The 21,825-nt window shown below is 37.4% G+C and overlaps 1 long non-coding RNA gene across 1 annotated transcript in view; it reads right to left on the bottom strand.

Moving 5' to 3' along the window:
• Positions 1-753: 753 nt before the first annotated feature.
• LOC139826965 (uncharacterized) overlaps positions 754-21,825 on the bottom strand; it is a 91,693-nt gene continuing 70,621 nt past the window's right edge. The window contains exon 3 of the long non-coding RNA XR_011737131.1: positions 754-800. This is a non-coding gene — a long non-coding RNA (uncharacterized lncRNA). The remainder of the gene's footprint in view (positions 801-21,825) is intronic.

Here is a 21,825-nt window from a genome sequence, read left to right as displayed (position 1 = left end):
AAATAAAGAACCATAGAAACAAGAAAGAAATACATGGAGGTTATAAATCCCAAAGCATTTTAAGTTCCTTATTCTTGCTTTTGATTTTTCTTAAGTTGTTCATTTTTTTTGGCTCTTTTTCACAAATTTAAACTTTTGTTTGAGGTTTGTTAAATGAAAAGGTATAAGGGAAACAAAGAGCTAAGACATTCTACAGATATATCAGTAGATGACAATTGCAACCTTCTGTATCAGTACTGTTGTGATATGTTCAAGTATAGTCTTCAAATACATCTGAATGTGCAAGCATAGGATTTCAATGTATTTAAGGGCTGAAAGATAAGAATACAAACCCATAATGTCATATCTCAGAAAGAAAAAGAGTCTAACAAACAGCAATTTAGGAAAAAAAATAATTATAGGTTCTGATTATTGCCACTGAAATCCTACAAACATAATTAATTAGCAAGGGGTAGAGTATTTGACTTTTGGCTCTCCAAGAATGTAGAGGATAAAATATAATAAAGCTGGTGGAAGTTAAACATGAAGAGACAATGGGTGAAAGGCTGACAACCCTCAGAAATTATCCAAACCACTTCATTCTACATTATCAGGTATTCTAAGGTAATTTAAATAGCATTTTAAAAATTGTGAATAAAATGCATTTCCAGCTAAGCTCTGTTGAGTTCAGTTCCAATCTTACCTGTTTCCAAATCAAGCTCTTTGGTTGCAGCTTTCTACATGTGATTATTGCTGCTTCTCTGCCACAGAAGTTCTGTTCCTATGCCTGTTTATTTGCATTTTTTAAGGCAGAAATCCATCTGAAAAGAGAATTCATTTAAAAAAAAAAAAAAACACCACACTATGAAAGTATTAGTAAGGAAGAATTACTGAATATAGAGTTAAGTGAAATGAAGGACCTAATTAGCTACCCAAGCCAGTGGGCAATAAATATTTTATTCCATATACTAGCTGATGAGGATTTTGAAACACTTTCACCTTTGCCTCCAGACTCATCTTGTTCCCTATGGTACAGCATATTATTTGTTTTGCTGACAACAAACGCTCAAACATCTGACATTAGATCACTTTCAATTAAGTGTGGTAGAACTGGAGACTGAAGCTCCAGGGAAGAGGCATTTCGACTAATGCCAGTTAAGTATAGACTCTCTCTGTACTGAAAAAATACAGGTGATTTGAAACGGGTCTTCTAGATCATCCAGATTGCTCTAGATCAAAACTGTTGTATGGCTTTATTTAAACTCGATCTTTCCCTTTTGTATTTCTTTGTTGTGTCATGTGAGTTTACTTATTATTTTTCAAGCTCCATGTATATAAGCAGAATTCTGAAACCATCAACTTCAAGCTTAAAAAACAACATATTAGCAAAATCCTTTCAAAACTGCACCTAAATGAAATGGGTTTTTTATTACTATAAGCATAGAAAGGTTGTCTAATAAAGAACAGAAGTGCCTACATGAGCAGTATGTGGGGGAGGAATCACTTGTGCAACACTATGAAGTACTTCTATATTCTTAACATACTGAATGCCATCTTTTAGCATATCACTGTACAGACTATTTGGCAAGATCGTATGCTTTATTGTCCTTCAACACTTTGTGCTTAACTTAAGAGTTTTAGAGAACTAGACAAGATGTGAAGTTGATGATATATAGAGCACATAAAATTGCCCTGATTCACAGGGCTGCTGAGAGTCTATTGAAGCAATTGGCCCCACTGCCACTTAGCACTCCTGAAAATAAACCATTTTCTCTCTTACTCACTAGTATGAAATGAAGCATGACCCAAAACACCTGCCATCTACAGCTGGTTGGAAAGTTCAGGAAACTGAAAAAGAAACTGAAAATCAGATTTCCACTTTCTCTTCTATTTTCGTATATTTTTATATAATTTCTTCACTTTGCTCATGAATGGAAATGTTCATTTCAGATCCTTGCCCAAGTGAATTCCTCTCTCCCAGAGCAAGCCATACTGCCACCTTCCTTCAAAAAGTATGTGGGTTCAAAATTACCACGCCCCAAATACAAACTTATATTCTCAGTGAAGCCTGAGGTGTTATTGAAAGGGGAATGTAAAGATCTGTCTTATTATCAGGAAGCTGGTACATTGCTGCTCCACCTATAGCTATTCTTAGGGTACCAGGAGGTTCTGTTTTCCTTCCATGCTGTCCCTCTGCTACTGTTTACAAATGCTGCATTAACAATCCTGACCCTAATGAGGTCAGGGGCAAAACTGCTATTGATTCCTGAGAAACAAGGATTCACATGATATCTGTATGTATTTTCTTCCTCCATGTAGTGATAGATGTATTTAGAACAGTTAATTAAATTGTCATTGTACTACATGCTAGCAAGTGTTCTTTGGATAATTTTCTAATTGTATATTTAAAAAAAATAGACTCAAAGCTAAGCATAATCCGTATTTAATTTATCTTCTCTAGACAAATTTCGTTTGTGTCTTTTTAAATGAAAGATCAATCACTTCTTTCCTTTGAAGTAAGAAGGCCAAATGTCATTCTGGGTAAAGTGTATGCCAATTGAGCCAACATGTTCAGTTTCGGGCCCCTCACTACAAGAAAGACATTGAGGTGCTGGGGAGAGCTCAAAGAAGGGCACTGCAACTGGTGAAGGGTCTGGAGCACAAATGCTTTTCCAACCTAAATTATTAGATTTTATGATCCTAATTCACTTGATAGTACTTTTTTGGTTTTACTTTTTTAGCATTTTTTTCCACAGATAACATTTCACTTCAAGTTTTTGATATATTTTACAAATGCTAATGAATTGAGCTTCAGATCTGGAGCCTCCTGATGTTAAGTGGATAATATTAGTCACATATCACAGAGGGGAAAACTCATGCTAAGCCCTTGTTGCAGCAGTGAATTTTGCCCTGTGTGATTCTGGAAAGTCAATGAGTCTCCACAATAACACCGGAATGCGCCACTGAACAGATTAATGATGAGTTGTGTATAAACTTGCTGTGATTGCTCCTCTGTGCACAACTACATTGTACATGTAAATCAAGCCTGAGTGCTATTCGAAATGTATATTGTAAAGGATCTTAAGAAACAAGGCACATACAAAGAAGGCAGAAGGAAACAAGCAATGCACAAGTAGGCAGGATCTGGGTGGATAGAGCTGATTACAGACACAAATTTTGGTTATATTTCAGCCTACTGGCCAGAACACAAACAAGAATTGTAGAGAAAGGAAAAATGTGTCATCAGGAGTAGATTACTTAAAGAGAGCATGCTGCTTATCACAACTGAACAGTCTGGGTTTTGCTCCCATCCCAAGGCACTGAAACTGCTCGCTGTCCTCTGCATTCATCTTTGAAGTCAAAATTAATCTCCGAGGAAAAAAGCAAAGTCAGAAGTACAGCAATGATTCTTGTCATCTCATCCTTTATTTAAAAGGGAATCCTCCTCCCAGCTATGCAGAAATATCTCTACTATACAAGTTTTACTGCCTTGCTCTTAGGGAAAAAAAAAAGAAAAAAAAAAAAAGGCAAAACAAACAAAAGAAGCATAACTCCTACTTAAGCTTTGCTGAGAAGAAAGTGCTTCAGGAGCTATTTTTCCCTGTTTTCGTTTCTTACTTGATCTATAAACAAAATGCCATCACTGAGATGAATAAAAGGGTCTTTTAATAAGGACAGTGGTACCTGGATGAAAATGTGCTTTAATAACAGATCCAGGTTGCCAACAGCCTTTAGGACCTTTTCAGAAGGGTCTGTAATCAGCACCTGTTGCTAAAAGCAGAAAAAAGTTTATGTCTTTTCTAAATAATTTTCTCCCAGGCAAAAGTTAATGTATTTGTTCTGTTGGATTGCACCTGAAGTAAATAGTAAAAAGTTGGAGGATTTTTTAAACTGCTGAGATTAAAATCTTCCTTGAAATACACCTGAATGTATACAAATTTGTCTGTCTGGTCTGAAACCAATTAAGAAGTGAACTGCAGTGTCATAATGTCCAGGTTCTATTTTAATACTTGTAGATGGCAGAGAGTTAAATGGTGTGGTAACAAGGTATAAAAAAGAGCTTTTCTCGGATAAAGAGATTTTTGAGGGGATGGGGTGGCAGCTGTGGGGGTGTGGAGCTTTTCAATCTAGAGTAAAGCTAAAGCACTATGAATGCACTAGCATCTGTAAGACGGGAAGCTATTCTTGACTAATTCACTTTGATCAGAAGACAAGGCAATCTGTAACTGATACTAGCAACAGCATTAGTACTTTATTACAAATTATTGTAAGATTAAGAAACATATTGAGGAATGCAGCTAGGCCTACTCTCCAGCCATGCTGAAAGAGACTCCAAGTTTCAGAGCAAACAGAAAACAAATACCCTCTCCTACAAAAAGCCCCGAAACTTAGTGATACGCTTGACAAGCGTGGTTAGCAGACAAGGCACAAAGCTCCAGGCATCTTAAATCTGGTTCATGTATGACAGACCTTTTTTAATTTTTTTCATGTTTCGTATAAAATACATCCAAGTTCCTGATTCACAGAAAGATCTCCTAGACCACCCTAGTCAGCGTTACCAGTCATTTAGAAAGCCATTAAATGCTCCCTTGAGTGTGGTAAGGGCCACTTATCACAGACATTTTCTAGACATGTTTCATAAAACCACATGCTGATAAAAATCAGATAAAGGAGTGACTGGAAAATGGACAATTAATCTCAACAAGTCTGTTGGCCTAAACAGTGTGGGCATTTTGCTGTTAGAAACTGTACTACTGACATTTTCAGCTAGTGTAGTAACAGATAACATCTCTCCCTACAAAATTCATCTAATTTATATCTGACTCTGTGCAGTATCACCATACTATTTCTCTTAACTTCACTGAAAATCCAGGAGATCATAGGTCAGAACAAACCTGCTCCAGTTCAGCAAATCTGCTGAAGTACTGGTATAACTTTAAGGGGCTGAATGTCATTGCTACACAAGATCTTATTCAAGGGTATAATGCTTGCATTTGTGCTTCATAAAAATTCAGCACTTGACAAAATTGTTTGTATGAACATAACTCTACAGAAAGTCTGATCTACTTTGCTGGGTGTTCATAAGAAATTTTAAACTTTTTCACTGACTGCTATGAACCTTATTTCTCTTGTTCTTTCCAATCTTCTTAACTGCGTCCAGATCTCTTTGTACTTTCTAACTTCCCATTGTTTAGTACATGACATCTGCATGTAGTAGCTGTCGGTTAAAACAAAGATTTGGCAGGTCTATCTCACCAATAACTGCTTGTTTTTTCTTCAATATAATGAATATTTTGAGTAGGAAAGATCTGACTAATACGGCTAAAAGAGCTTTACATTTTGCTTTGCAAATCAGCTAATATATTTTCAGCTCTTTTTTATTCAGGTAAAAGAAGCTTGGCAGATTTTTAATATGGTGTGAAAATGCTTTTTTTATACTGAACACAAGATCTGTCCAAGCTACAGATGATTTGCCAACAACCAATTTTAAAGCAGTACTCTTCATATTTGAACTTGTATATAAGAATATTGTCTCTTAACTTTGCAAAACATTTTGAAATAGGAATTTCAACAAACTCTACAAAATAAAGCTATAATAAGAAATGGAATCAATTTAGCTACTTTGTTTTTATGTTACTCTCATCACCACAGAATCAAAAGGGTTTCTGCTATCTCTGTAAGCAATACAATTAGCAACTACTAAGTATGACACATAAAATTTCTCATCTCTCTAAAGAGGTAGACTTCTATACATAGATTTATTTCAGGTTTTTTGTAGGTATACGTGATGAGCCTTGTTTTTAAATATGCAATTAATATTCTTCAGTGGGTAAGTTTTAGGCTTTAGGTCAGAAGCTGGTGATGGACATCATTCCTTTCAGGAGTTCTTCTTAGATAATATTTTGCACTTCCATTTTGTGTCTTTCTTCTGAGGATCCCAGGTTACTTTCTGATGTTGAATGACTCTTCATTGTTTTATATATTAGGTAGACATAATAGTTGTTTCACTCTTGACCAGAGAAGATGTGATTCTTCTAGCACAGTGTATTAACTCAATGACAAAATTGATCTTGGAAAGCTGGAATGGTTGCACTGTGATCCAGCTAATTGAACATACATCTTACAGCAGTCTTCTTTACTTAGGTAGAGAGCATCAAGATCAGACAGTATGTCTTCAAAATACAACAGAAGTCCATTTAGTTATTGGGGCAGAAGAGAAATCAGTACCACCTTTGCGTATATGGCAATGAAAGAGTTGTTTTGTGTGTAGAGATGCAGTGTTACCCACACTGTTTGAAACCATGATGTTTTGTGTTCAGAGATGGAAGAACTATACCTGAACAATTATACTCTGTGTCCATAGATAATTACATGCAGAGCATTGTTTCAACATGACAGGTATAGATATTAATTCCTTAATGATATTAGTGGTTATCTGATAATGATGTACATACAATAACTATGATAACTATGTACATACAATATTCTCAGAGCTTTATAACTGTTTGATTTCTTTTACAAATATTATTTAAGGATCAAGAATGTCACATTAACAACAAAAATGTAACAAAAAATAACGGCATAAATGTCAGACTGACAGTTCTCAAAAACAGGGAGATTACCATCTACAGATCACTTACCTACAGAGATTTTGCAGGGATAAGAGTTGGGAATTATTAAAACCTTTTATCAATATGAAAAAGTGAATCTTAAATAACTGTTGACAAAATGTGTGGATGGCAAAAAGACCTCTGGAAATGTTAACAATAAATGACAGTCAGATATGTTGAGCTAGGCTAATTCAAAGAGCCTCTTTAAAACAGCCACAGTTAGATCTATACATACAGAAAGTCCATACCTTAAGAAGGGAGAAGTCGTGTCTTAAAAACCATTACTCTGGAAAGTATTTTTGTATCTTAGGAGGTAGTCTTTCATAACGTAGAAGACACTTCATAGGTGAGAAAATGTTATTGTGTTTTCTGAATTTATGATCAAAGAAATAAGACATAATATCTTGGAGATTCATTTACCTATGTATATAAAAATAATGAAACTGAGAGGAGAATATGGCATACTGTTCTCACATCTAACTTTTGGAAAAAGTATAAAACAACAGGAGATACTGCAAGAAATAGCCATCAGTGATTCTTGAGCTCTTACTCTGAGCTCATTACTGATGATTTCAATCTGTTTAGATATATACTTGCTACAGTGCAGAACTCTATGAATTAGAAGAAAACAGTAGATACTAAGCAACTCTTTAACAGAAGAAATAATGATAAAACCAATGATAAGGAGGTGAAACTTTACAAATTAAAACAGCCAACAGACACACTTTCTAATTGTCAGACTGTTTAATAATTTGAATAAATGATTAATTGTTGGAACAAAGGGACCAGTTGGTTCTCTGTCTCTTCTGTATTTAGCTAAATGAAATTTTAGGACTTTAGGAAGCTTTGGAATGTAAATCAAGCATGCAAGTATTCAGCAGCTGATTAGACAAGCTAATGGTCCTTCTGGTCAAACTTCTGAAAGCAGAAAAGAAAAATCACGTTTAAGTTACATAACCTGCTATTTATTTAATGCATTGTTGCTCAGATTCTGATCTCAATGACCCTATGAATGTCTAAAGAGTGTATAGGCAATGAATAAAATACAACATGTTTTTATCCAGATTTAATACAACAGACTTTTATCCAAGTTTCAAACTACTAGGACATGTTGTGTCAGTAAATATAATATTTTTCAGTCTCAATTTTAGTGTCAGAAAAGACTGCAAAGGCTTTTGCATGGATCAAGGAAGATGTTCAAAGCCCAGATAAATTTCAGCTCTTCTCCATCTTAACTTTCTATCATTTGCCTGGTGCCAAGGAAAAATGCATTGTCAAAGGCTTAAATTTTTAATTTATATAAACATTAAAAAATGTATATCACAATGTACAAACATTTTAAAAGTGTCACATATATCCAGGAGGCAAAAATTACTTATATGTCTTAAAGGTAAGTACAAGAGAACTTGACTGGCTTCAGTTTACTGGTGTATTTTAATACAGTAATGTAAATACCTACTGTTCAGCAACGCTGGCTAGAAGACAAAAGATTGCATTGCACAGATGGGTAGAATACGAGTTCATGTGGAATCAGGGGAGAATAAAACCTCTCTCAATAATTAAAGACCATTTCAATCAACAGTTTCTTTTAATTCCCTTCCTGAGCAAAGCTGCTTGTCATTAACACAACTCTGAGTAGGGAAAGGCGAGACAGACTGAATGGGGACCTAACTCAGCACTTTGCTGCCAGCTGCAAAATTAACTTTAGTAGATCATCAGAAGCAGGAGTTACCTCTGGTTCATAGCATGAGCTTCCACCCCTGAGCTAAAGATCTAGCAGGTCCATGAGGACTAAGTGACACCATTACAGAGAGAGAGAGTGCTGAGTACAAACCTATGCAGACACTTTCCTAATCCTCAGGACTATGGAATTGCTCCTGCTGTCACCGCTCATGCCAAGGAACTTTTTTAACTAGTAGTGGCCCTGGAAGGCACATATGCTGAGTGACTTCAGCACTATCAATTCCTGAACTAGCCCATGCAACTGTGTGTTTCTTGTTACCTTCACCATTCTAGGAAAATCATATTGGGTTGGTGAGAGATTCAAGAAGGTTCAAGTAACCTGATTTTGAGATTCCCATTCAGAAAATATATGTCACTCAATACAGGCTGCAGGGAAATCAGACAATCATAAAACTTTCATTCAAAAAAAATGAATGAATAAAACATTTCTTTACAATATGAAAAACGGTCAAGGTGGTTCCAAAAGCTTGTTAGAGTTATATGCCAAAAAGGAATAAAGTATAAATATTTAATCTCTTATTGATCCCAAGATGAAATCCATCAGGCATTTCTCTCCTTTCCAGCATTTGGGAGAGAAGTCTGAGATGTTTATTAGCCTACAAAGTCAATGTCCCTGTGCTTTTTTTCGCATCCCACATCTGCAATCAGATTTTGTAGGAGAAAATGTAGGAAGCATGCTAGATTTTGTTCTTCCATTATTACTTCAGGTCTGTTCAGGGGTTCATTACTGCTTAAACTCTCTCCTCCTTTTCCCTGTCTTTCAGCAGTGAATGATTCTTAAGGAGGCAGATTCACTCTTCTTCTGAACTTCACCTCTTTGGAGTGAAACTGCTAATGTTATTTAAAGAGTTCAGTGAAGTTGTTTCCTCTGCTTGACTAAACTACTATTAGCTTGTTAAATGACTGAGATAAGGCAATAGGCACATTTCACAGTGAAGTTTTTCTTGAGACTTTCTGAGGGGACATTGACTTTGTTTTAATTCTCCATGACAAGGTAACTTTTAGATACCCAACACCTGCAATGGATTTGAGAAACAGGATTTAACTCTATACAAGGGCAGTCTAATTTGAACAAGAAGCAGCTTAGTGGGTTTATGGCATTGCTTCTCATGGAACTGCCAGACTCCTTTGCTAGGAAATTAAAGGGTCCAAAATACAGACCCCACCTGAAGAAGGTGAATCAGCACCTCTAACTTGTGTCTGGAAGAGATTTCTTCAATAGCAAAAGGATAGGCAAAGAGGGAGAAGGCACTCCGGTTTGTCAGTAAAACACAAGATCACAAAGAACTGCTAGCATGATGAGACCATGAAAACCAGCAACAAAATCTTGACATTTACTGAGTAATGAACGTATGTCCACTAGTGATTTACAACTATTAATTGCACTCTGACAGACACTAGAGAAGCCTCTTCTGGAGTATTGTTTACAGTCCTGATGATCCATGTTCCAAATGTTGAACTTAGATTGGAGGAGGTGCTGATAGACTACTATAGTGAACACAGAGTCCATCTTGTGAGCAAAAGAGCAAAAGAATGGACTTCTAAAAACTTACAGAATTAAAACAGAGAGGTACCCTGAGACCCAAAAATATTCTTGAAGATGGGAACTGAAGAGATAAAGAATGGTGGGCAACCTAGGGAAAAGAACAAACGTATGTAACAGAAGGGATCCCACCTGAAATACTGCATCCTGCTCTGCAGCCCCCAACATAAGAAGGATGTGGGTCTGCTGGAGCAAGTCCAGAGTATGGACATGAAGATGATCAGAGGGCTGGAACACTTCTCCTGTGAAGGCAGGCTGAGAGAGTTGGGGTTGTTCAACCTAGAGAAGAGAAAGCTCCAGGGACAGCTTATAGCAGCCTTCCAGTACCTAAAGTGGGCCTATAAGAAAGCCGGAAAGAGACTTTTTACAAAGGTGTGTAGTGACAGAACTAGGAGTAATGGCTTTAAACTGAAAGAGGGCAGATTTAGATTAGATGTAAGGAAGAAATTCTTCACCATGAGGGTCGTGAGGCACTGGAACAGAGAAGCTGTCAATGCCCCATTCCTGGAAGCATTCAAGGACACGTTGGATGGGACTTTGAGAAAAATTTATTTATTGATTTAAAAGAGTTTAGTTTCCAGATCTGCTGATCTTCCACCTGGCATGGAGGTGTAGAAATGTCTGCTGTGAAGGCACGGGGTCTGGTTCAGACCATCCACACCCTAATATCTTTTCTTGGGTCTGGATACAATGTTTTTAACTACATTTCATATTCCAGGAAATCTTCTCCAAATATGTATTCATCATCGTGACAATACTGAAATAAAATGTTGTTATTCTCCTCAACTCTTCAGTAGAGACAAAGGGATCAGAAAAAAAAATCAAATTACGCAAGGAAATACAACTCTGTCATATTAACTGCCTTCCAATTTACCAGGTTACCATTGCTCCAGATAATCGTGTCTCATGGCTGTTTCAAGGATTTAACAGCACAAAAGTGAGTAATACTATGAAATTTCCTTAAAAGTAGGAAAAACACCTCTTCACATTCCAGTTTTCCTGAAGCACTAACAAAAACTATTGGTGCTTAACCTGATGTGATACACAAGCACTCACAATACAATGATACATATTAGTGTAGTTCTAGGGTACCTGTCAGTAATACATTCCTTTTGAACAGAGGTGAAGTAATGGAGGTTAATTCAGTAGCAGCAACATTCTTCCTTAAAGTTATTCATGCTCTCCCTAGGGATGGCTATTTTCATCTTTTGACAATATGAAGCCAAGAGTGATGCAAGCAATGGGTGTCCTGCCCGTCCTGCTCATAAAAGGTTTGAACATTTGCTGATGGCATTTTTAAGCTGCTGTTATACTTCCTTATGACCTTGCATATTGTACTGGGTTGGCCATGGCTAAGAGCGAAATTCCCACCCAGCTATTTTTCTGTACCCTGCCTCAGTGAGACAGGGGAGAGAAAACAGGAAGAACAGTACTCCGAAGTCTTGTGAGCTGAGATAAAGACAGGGAGATCACTTACCATCATGGGAAAAAAAAACAGACTTGACTTGGGGAAAATCAGTTTAACTTATTAAAAATGAAAATAGTTTGGGGTAGAAAGAAACAAAATGACAACAACTAAAACAACCCATTTATCAGGCTCAACTTCACTCCTTCACTCCAGACCCATCCAAGTGGCGCAAAGGGAATGGGAAATGGGGACTTATAATCAGTACATCACTTTCTCTCTGCTGCTCCTTCCTCTTTCCAATTTTCCTCTGCTCCAGTGTGGGTTCTCCCTTCCTTCACCTCCTCCCCCTCCTGAAAACGTATATCGAAACTCAGTACGTCTGTTTCCTTTTGTAGTTAAATTTCTTGCATTACCTCTTTGAAGAACCATGGTTCCAGAATATGTATTAAAATATTAATTAGAAATATTTTTTACCCAAAAATGATCATTGAACTTTTTAGCACAAATATTTAGAGATTATTTTTTGTAGGATACTCTGTGCCACTGATACTTTTACTATTGGCTCAAGCTGTGGAGAAGTTAAGGTATCAAATGGCTTGAGATTTCTGAGTGAACAAGAGAACAGGGATCTACGGCGCAGAACACTCCCCTGTTAGCCATAAACTTTTTAAATTTAAAATAAAAATTAAAAAAAAAAATAAAATCAAAGGTAGAAAGCTTAGATGGATAAAGAAGTTAGACTTTCCTAAACATCTGAAGAGAGAAAGCTTCAAAATCTGTCATATGAGAAGTTGGGAGCCAATATTTGCAGATCACCTAGTAGGGAACATATAGGGTAGGTTGCAGCTTCCAATTGTTTCCATTGACTGTTCAGGCAATGCCAAAAGTAGATTCCGAGTTTAGATTCAAACTCCAAAGCTGCTAATTCCAGAAGGACTAGGATGTCTAATAAGTTCTGACTCATGTACCAATACACTACAGATCTCTCAGAGAACTTTTGTTATTCAAATTAAAAAAAGAAAAAAAGTCTCATAAAAGTCTCATTCTGAAGCAGCTTCTATTAAACTTAGTAAAGTTTTATGTAGGTTTAAAAATTACTAATGATCAAATTGGAAATTACTACTGATTTTTGGTGTCTCTATTTTTAGATATTCACCTTGAGAAAACCTCTATTAAAAACATGAAAATGCTGATTACCTGCTTCTGATAACCTTGTATTAAAAATGTACCCACTGAGAAGCCTGAGGTTCTCTCACAGTTTTTTGCAAACAGTTATTTCTATAGCTGTAATTAAAATGATACACTAAATTTTGGGAGCAATATATTTCCTCGATAATACTTTATTCATCCTGTTATGTCTGTTTACTTCTGCTTGTTCCAAGCTACCAAGGATTTGTTGCTTCCGCATTCATATTCTTCAAATTATAATGATAATATAGTGAAACTGCTTAAGTACACTACAGCAAGGTACATTTTCTCCTGGAGGAAATAAGTTCAATGTCTTTGATTTATACCAGAGTAAGCCCTAAAATCAGGTGATATGGCATATACTGCACTTACTCTGCTTATGGTGTCTGTTACTTTATTTGCAGAAACAAAGTAGATAGGTTTGACACAAGTTGTCCTTGACAAATCTCTATTATCTGCTGTTCAACTCCTTGCTATCTTCCAGAAACTTACAAATAATCATATTATATGCCTTTTTTTCCTGGGGATCAAATTTAAATTGGCTGGTTCATAACTTCATTCTTTATCACTTAAAGAAGAGTGGCACAGTTTCACTCTTTTCCATATTTCTTCTATCATCACACTCATCTTCTACAAAATTCTGAAAGATAAACACTAACAGTCCTCAGGCTACCTAAAATATTTTTTTAAATACATGTGAATTAAATCCATAATGCCAAGCTATCTTAAAACATCAATTTACGAGCATGTTTTAATCAACTTTTTCCCTATTCTAAGTCAGAAATATATGCTTTTTCACTAGGTATTTTTTCTGTTCAATACCTCCTACTGTTGCATGTTTACTGAACACCAGCACAATCTCCAAACACTGGGCATTAAACTGTTCTTGGCATCATTTGCTGACAGCTTTCAATCAGCTGAGAAGTAGATCAAAATTTTTCTCCCTTCCTATCCCAGGCATAGAATGATATTTCTTACTTTTAATTTCTCTTGCAAGTTACTTCATAGCCTTTGCTTTGGCCCTTGCAGTTTTGTCACTGAAAACTCACACTATCCTGTGTTTGAAGTCAGCTCATGAGTTAACCAACTTGGCCACTTACTACGCTTCTTATCCTTACTCTCTGATGCAATAGTTTGCATTCTTGTAATATAAATTCTCAGAGAAACTGCCAGCTTCCTTCATTCCTTTTCTATTAGAATTGCATCCTTGGAGACTGTGTTTATCACTTCTTTGAGTTTGTACATTGAAGTAGCAGCTTCACAACCTAGTAAAAAGCTGCTAGTAATAGATAATGTAGGAGGATATGTATATTGCATATAGCAGGCTGGGGGATGCTTAAGGGAAGAGTAAGTGAAGACAAGAAAAAAGGAAATCTCAGCAGCCCTCCAGTGCTATATATATACATGATCTAGCTCTACATATCACATGTGTAGTACCTCTATTAAAAACAGAGGTGCCAGAGTTAGATTTTATGAGTTTCCCTAGCAGTGAGCACGTGTCTAGACATTTCTATTGCCATTGCAGGACTTTCTCATGATTATGCGTCACTGTGTCACACCAGCAAAAGGAATCTGCTCTTTCCTGCTGTGTGCCAGACATGTCATTTCTGAGCTATCAGACATCCAAGGATTGTACTCACTGTCTTTACAATAGCATCATGCTGACCATGCACACTGACTTGCAGCAGCAGTTGAGAATAGCAAGCCTCCCCTTCTGGGTAGGCTTAAAATGTTGTATAAAAAAGGGTTAAAACCCTACAGGTTGATCTGGACAGACTTGTGAATTATTTCCTTGATTTAAATTGTGCATTTACAAAAAGAATATTAATTACCCAAAATGCTTCAAAGCAAAACTCATTCAAAGAATCATAGGTTTGCAGAATCATAGAATCACAGAATGGTTGGGGTTGGAAGGGACCTCTGGAGATCGTCCAGTCCAACCCACCCGCTAAAGCAGGTTCACCTAGAGCAGGTTGCACAGGAATGTGTCCAGGTGGGTTTTGAATGTCTCCAGAGACTCCACAACCTCTCTGGGCAGCCTGTTCCAGGGCTCTGGCACTGTCAAAGTAATTAAGTTTCTCCCCATATTCAGATGGAACCTCCCGCATTTCAGTTAGTGCCCGTTGCCCCTCATCGTGCCATTGGGCACCATCAAAGTGAGTCTGGCCCATCCTCTTGAGACATTTATAAACGTAAATAAGATCCCCTCTCGGTCTTCTCCAGGCTGAACAGACCCAGCTCATACAGCTTTTCTTCATAAGAAATATGCTCCCATCCCCTAATCATCTCTGTAGCCCTCTGCAGGACTCTCTCCAGTATTTCCTTGTCCTTCTTAAACGGTGGCACCCAGGACCGGACGCAGTACTCCAGATGTGGCCTCATCAGGCAAGAGGAGGAGGATAACCTCCAATGTTCTGCTGGCTACGCTCTTCCTAATGTCCCCCAGGATACCATTGGCCTTCTTGGCCACAAAATCACATTGCTGGCTCATGGTCAACCTGGTGTCCACCAGAACACTTTATGCCCAGTGTCTAGAACATGAAGACAAAGTCATTCCTCCCTCCTGCACCAACCATGAGACCGTCTCTAGGACAACAAGCATCTACCTGTGTCATTGTCAGGTCCTATGCGGTAGCAAGCCCAGCCTTCTGATTAAATGTGCTCACTGAACTGTTACAATGCTCAATATGGTTTGGACATCACTCATATTCTGCTCTTTCAAATCACCTTCAACAACATCATCATCTAATCATTGGAACATTTGTAACATTTCAGCTCTGCTACTCGCTTATTATTTTGATATGCCCTCTCATCCATCATGCCTTTGCACCTGACAGTTTTTCAGGATAAGCAGGATTACTTGCTTTTAGGTAGTCTTGCTTTCAGGACCACCTTCATCATCATCTGGGTGCTGATTGTTCACTCAAATGAGCCTATTTCCCCCAGTCTGCCACTGAGTTCCTTTGCTGCCCGTACCATTGTTATTACCTTCTCATTGAACGTTTCTCACCTGCTAACACCTCCCACTTCCACAATAGGTATAGGACCAACTTACCTCACTATCAAATTAGGCAGGGCCAGTTACTTAAAAATTATTTAGAGGTGGTCATAGGTCCAGCACTGAGGGACAGACTTGTATTTGGCACATATTTCCTTGTTTAGCTTGTTTAACACAGGGCTTGCATGAACAAAATGTTAATTTATACTGAGTATAACAATACACCTAGCATTGTAGCTTTATTACTACAACTTGATTTTCAGGTACCTTACTAACTTAATTGTAATTTATAGACCAAGTGTTTTACCTCAACCAAAATAACATCTCATAGTTTTTCTCTGATAAAATATAAAGTTAATTTAGACTTCTGGGTAATAAGGTAACTTTGAATATCAGCATATTCCTAGTTGATTTGCTTGCATGCAGTATGATTTTTAGGCCTAAAATTTCTCTCATTTGCTTTTCTTGAAAGGTAAAACTTTCAGCATGATAACTGCATTGAGTTCATGCTGCAACATCAAAAATAATTTCTCTGCTTAAAACTCTACTTTTTAACACTTTTGGACTAGAGATTCATAAATGACAAATGCAATTAAAGCTTTGCTTTAAAATACTTCTTAGAACTATAGTGGTTGTGAGAAGTGCTTCCCCTTCCACCTGAGTCAGCTGTGATCAGTGAAATCAGTTTAGTTTTCTCTTAACAAGTGCAAAAATAAAGATTTATCCTTTCGTTGAAGATGTAACAAGCCAGTGGAAATAACACTGGGTACCAAACCAAACTATTTTAAAAGAGTGCACAACACAATAATTTAGTGTCACAAAAAATTACATTTGTATTGTACTTACTCTGTTCTACTTTCTGTGGTACATATCCATTCCTGCTACATCTTTTAGGTTTAGCATAATGTAATTTCATATATATCTTTGATAAAGTAACTAACTGATCTGGGAGACAAAACATGCTTGATATTCTAAACCTAAAAATTCTCAACAAACATGGAAGGAGGGAATAAAAGAAGCCACAAAAACAAGTAAAGAAGGTTTTGCCACAATGATGTTGCAAAGAGGTGGTTACTGAGCAAAAAGTAGCAGTGGAGAAATGGTCCTGCAACTTAATGAGTATTTTCATCAATGAACTTTGGCACAAAAAGTAGGACTATGCTAGTGAAATTTGCAACTGAAGCAAATCTGAGAGTCATTATCAATAGCAAAGAAGATGAAGATAAACACAGAGGAAGAAATGGATGACCTTGAGGATTTAGACTACAATTTGAATGACATTCTGCAGTAGAGAAAAAAACCAAGGAACTAAACCCAAGGATTCCTCCTATAAAATTGGTTTCAGAGAAGGACCACGGACTTTGTCAGTTACAGCATGGCTACAATGTGATGCGCCTGTGAAAAGGCATAGTAGATAAAAATCTAATTAAATATTAGGGCCACCATACAAGGTCTTCATCAGCACCAGAGCGTATGCTGCATTGCACTTGGCAGAAGAGGAGAGTTCAGGTCAAATAAGTGAACAGAATGGCTACTAGGATCATCAGGCAAACATCCCACTGGTTTTGAGAAAACTGACTGGTTTAGTGGAACCATAAGTGCTCTCTGCAAAGTACCAGCCTAACAACAAAACAACAAACTCCAAGAGAGTATTGTAAAGGACAATTTTGGACTAAGTCCATTTTGGTTGAATAGGAAAAAATTTGTAGCCTTTGTTCTGAAACAAACCTCCTAAGGAATAGGGACAGGAATATAAAAAAGTATCTATTCCAAAAATGAGAAGGTGAATTTACAGATGGGATCATCTTCTGTGTATCTCTGACATAGCAGAGAACTACATCCAGTGACCACAATCACTGGGTCAGAAGCTGGTGATGGATGAAGAAGAACTATGCTCTGCTCTTTCTCCCAGTATATCATTGTTAACTATTCTTCATGGGAAGCCATTTGTCACTGAGGTATATCTCCACAGATATAGCTTGGCAGTCTTGGAAATTAACAGAAATCACTCTTAAGAAAAAAACTACACGTCCCATTACCATAAATGGGATCCTCCAGCACCAAACATTTTCATCATCATGGCCTTGTGTTGTCATTTCAAACCAGAAGCTTCTCACTGATCGTTTCCAAGTATGATATTATTTCCTCTTGTTCATGCATGTGGAAAATTTACATAATAAGTAGGATGTTTCACTTAAAATCATAATTCCGGTTAGAAGGGACATCAGGAGGTTTCTGTTTGAGTTGCCTGCTCAAAGCAGGGAGAACTATGGTGGTAGTTGGTCAGGACCTTGACAAATCCTGGCTATTTCCAACCATCGGTGCTTGCACTCCACTACATCTCTGGACCCTTGTTCCAGTCTTTGATCACCATTAAGATTATTTTTTTTCCTAATATCCCATCAGAATTATATTTTATTTTGTCCATATTTTATTTATTTCAGTTATTCTTTTGTTGTGTACATCTGAGATGATTTTGATTCCCTTTTCTCTATAATCTATAGCAGAAGAGTCACAGAACCAAAAATTGCATTTCTGTACTGGGCTATTACCCTTATTTTAAAATGATTTTGTCTTTGAATTAACTCTTGGTAGTTTTTCAATAGTGGAGTGGGCCTAGGAATCTACTCACTTCATCATTCAGTGTTACTATACGCAAGACAATTCAAAAGAAGCTTTTGGTTTTGCAGACAGCATTAATTCCTTTTAGCTGGTTCAGTTTTGTGTTTAGAACAATGAGTATAGTATAAATATCCTTACTTATTTTGTTAAATCTAACAATAGGCTTTGTTCATAAGCCTCGATACATGAGAAAAATTATAATTTTGAAATTAGTGTTCAGTTGTTTGTGGGTTTTTAATAATAATTGTCATGAAAAGTAATTAACTAGATATATGTTTTTATCCTTGTGATATTTAGTTTTAGGCCTCCAGAACCAGAAGATGTGGCAAATATGTTAAAGGCAAACATTTGGGTTATTGAACCATCAATGTATTCAATTTTATTTGTCAAATAATTCAAATGTTCAACCCAGAACAATTCCTAAATATCAGCATTCACAGAAAATGAGATTTTCTCATCACGAAAAGGCCACTTTGAATGACTAGTGCAGGTCACTTAAATTTTTTATCCAGTGAATCAGAAAGCATTTTTGTCTTTGTGATACAATCTCCTCATGACATCATTGACATTTACAAGTTGTGAATTTCTGCCAGGCATACCTGAGTTGCTCCATAAAGGACACTCTAATTATTGTCTTTCATTCAATTTACAGTTATTAGTTTGTTCTCCATCGACATGTTAGAATTCCTTTAGATGATATTCACTTTCAATTGAAGATCACAGTATAAACTTACTCAAAAAATGAGACAAGGGTATTCAGAGGAATGAGTTTTCTCTTTTGAAAGGAAAGTGCAAATCGAACAGAAAGTAAATGTTTAATCTGTCTACTGAAGTGAAAACACAAAAAGGAGAGCAGTGGGTGGACATTAAGATAGAAGAGGTTAACAGCTCTTATAGGTTACCTTTGGGCTGCCTTTGAAGTAGTAAGGCTCTGGCAAGTAATTTCCTCTCCAGAGGAAGAAAAAAGAAACAAACCTGACTTGAAAAAATGGGAATCTCAATCTCAGTAGTCAGGGTGACTGGAAGGACCATGGTCCTGTTATTCCTTAGAATGGATGAGAAGAAGTAATCTAAGAATATTTTTCTCCAGTCTCTAGAGCCTTAGAGACCTTTTCCTTTGATATGAATCCCTCTACGTCTGGCAAAGACCCTCTGTACAGAATGGGATAAAGGATAATTTTTATCCTGCGTTAGTCCTTAGACTGAAGCTGCCACAGACTGCTGATGATGAAGGATTTTTCCTCTTTTTAGGACCAGCACAAGAACAAAATTTCTTTTCTTTCCTTTGAAAGGTAACAGATATGCAAGCAAGGCTACAATAAGCTCCCACATACTCATCTAGAGCAGGAGTGACAGACAGACATCTTGAAACTGGAATCAGATCTCTTGCGAAGGTGTAGCGGTTGATATGACAACAGGCTAAATCTGAAATTGGGTTTCCAAATATCTCCCTGCTCTTAGTTCCTCTGTAAACAGTTAGATTTTATCAGAATTCACATATAGCTCATTGACTCACTGTTAATGTCAGTTGTTGCTTCACTAATCTTACAACTCCAATTTTGCAGCTCTCTTGTGTGCTGCCCTTTTCCCGGTCACTGAATCTCAGGTTCACTAAGAAGCTCTTAGTCCTGAAAGTGAAATAAATATGTTCTGCATCTGAAAAGGAGAGTGGCAGAAAGAGGAATAACCTTTGGCCAATGCACCTTCTATAATCCTATTAATAAAAACCCAGAAGACAAAGAAAAGAAGAAAAGCTTTGCTCTTATCTGCATGGAAACATGTCCTCAACTGTCTGAAAGAATTGTTTTCTTCCAGTTTTCATATATGCATGCAGAGCCACTGTCTACTAACCTCACACCAGAAGCATACAAAAATTAAAAATATTCTGACCTTTCTCCAGGTGTCAGTGCACTAGGAAGGGTGCAACTCCACTTGACAAGCATAATAAACAAAAAACCTGAAGTATGCATCACCAGCACAGCAAGCTACTCAAAGTTGTGCAAAACAATAAATGCTGCCCTTACCCAGACCAACAGGGAAGATAGCTTCCAAAGGCAAGAACCATTTGTGAGGCATACCTTGTTTGCAGATGTTTTCCATTTAAAACCAAAGGACCCTTGCTGGAATGATGCCAGAGTTATGATAATATTGAACTCTGCCTGTTTATTTTTCTTCTTTTGAAGAATGCTGAACTGTTTAAAAAACAAACACAAAACAACCTGCACAGCCACTCTAGACATCAGATTAAAAACTTTTATGGTAGAAGTTAATAATTACTGTTTTCCATCACAGACCCTGTTAAAGCAAGTAGAAATGACAGGACTCTCTAATTTATGTTAATTAATGAGCAGTGGGATGCTTTTTATTTCATAATAACTGGAAACAATAGGAAGCCACCAGCCAAAGCAGTAGTTCGCATAACAAAGCTAAGGGATGATCTCTGGGGATTTGGCTTTCCTTCAGGTATAGATCCCAATGCAGACTTGCCCATTGGTCAGGGGGCACACATGCTCAGGTGCAGAGCTCCAGATGTAGGGGCAAAACCCCATTTTTTTTATCTTAATGGACAGGAGAAGGAAAGGAAATCAGCTGTAGCCCATTCCACCAGGACATATCCAAAGAAAGATTTTGCTTCTTAGTGTGATACGTGACATTCATCTGACCAAATATGCAACTCTGATCTGATTATTTAAATTATATTTATCAATGATAGGCAAAAATAAACATTTTTACAGAGTGCTTCATTTCATCCTAAAGTAGATATATAGAATAAAACCAGTGAATTGCCTTCCAGAAATGCCTATTTCTCTCTGTAAATTGCAAGGCATCCTATGTTTATTAATTCAGGTGTAACCTTTCTAAGTCAGGCAAAATTAGTCCTTTTTTCTGACTCAAGCTACTGTGGAGAGTCTCTGGCTGTGTGCTGTGAACAAGCCAGGGCTTGATGCGGCTGTGTTACACGGAAGGATTTCCCTGAGACACCAGAAACAAAAGGAAAGTAAACAGAAGCTGCTCTGCCCTCGACCCAGGCTGCAGGAGGGGCGTTGCCGCTGCGCATGAACAGTCTGTGAACAGTGCCCTGCAGCCAATCACCATAGTGGGGGGGCATGAGTGACTGTGAGTGTAACCAATTGTAGCCTGCACTTGCCGCATGGCCTTTTGGTATAGAGTATATAAGGCTTGGAAAAACGTGGTCTCGGGGACATTGATATTCAGTGTTGTTTAAGAGTTCATTAAAGAGTACGGATGGTAAATTCACATTGAATTAGACTCCTTACTCTCGCCCGGCCCGCCCGTTCGATCAAAGAGCTTATGCCGGCGTCTGGATTCGTCGAATTTGCTACCACTACATTTGGTAACAGAGGATGGTTCGTTAGCAGAGCATAACGCTTCGGATCTACATATGGTAGCAGAAGGATGGATCGTTAGCAAAGCATAACGCTCCGGATCGAAATTACTGCGGTGAGCAGCGTTCATAAAAACGGAGCCAAGCCGGGGTGTGGGATAGTGTGCTTAGTCCGATATCAAAAGACGGGCACCAGTCGAGCTGGCCACTCGCATCCTACGTTAAGACCGCGCTGATAAGATAATGGATATTGAAACAGCCGCGGCACTGCTGACGACTATTCTCTCTAAGAGAGGTATTGAATCGTCACAGGAAAAGCTAATCACATTGATTTTTTTAGCTCAGAAGTGGGGACACTTTGGAGAGGTTCCACTTTTGTTTTCCCCA

Source organism: Patagioenas fasciata, chromosome 1 (assembly GCF_037038585.1).
Source record: "Patagioenas fasciata isolate bPatFas1 chromosome 1, bPatFas1.hap1, whole genome shotgun sequence".
In the NCBI taxonomy this organism is placed as follows: Eukaryota; Metazoa; Chordata; class Aves; order Columbiformes; family Columbidae; genus Patagioenas; species Patagioenas fasciata.
The sequence above is the reverse complement of the archived record's forward strand: the minus strand, read 5'-3'. Positions and strand labels throughout refer to the sequence as shown.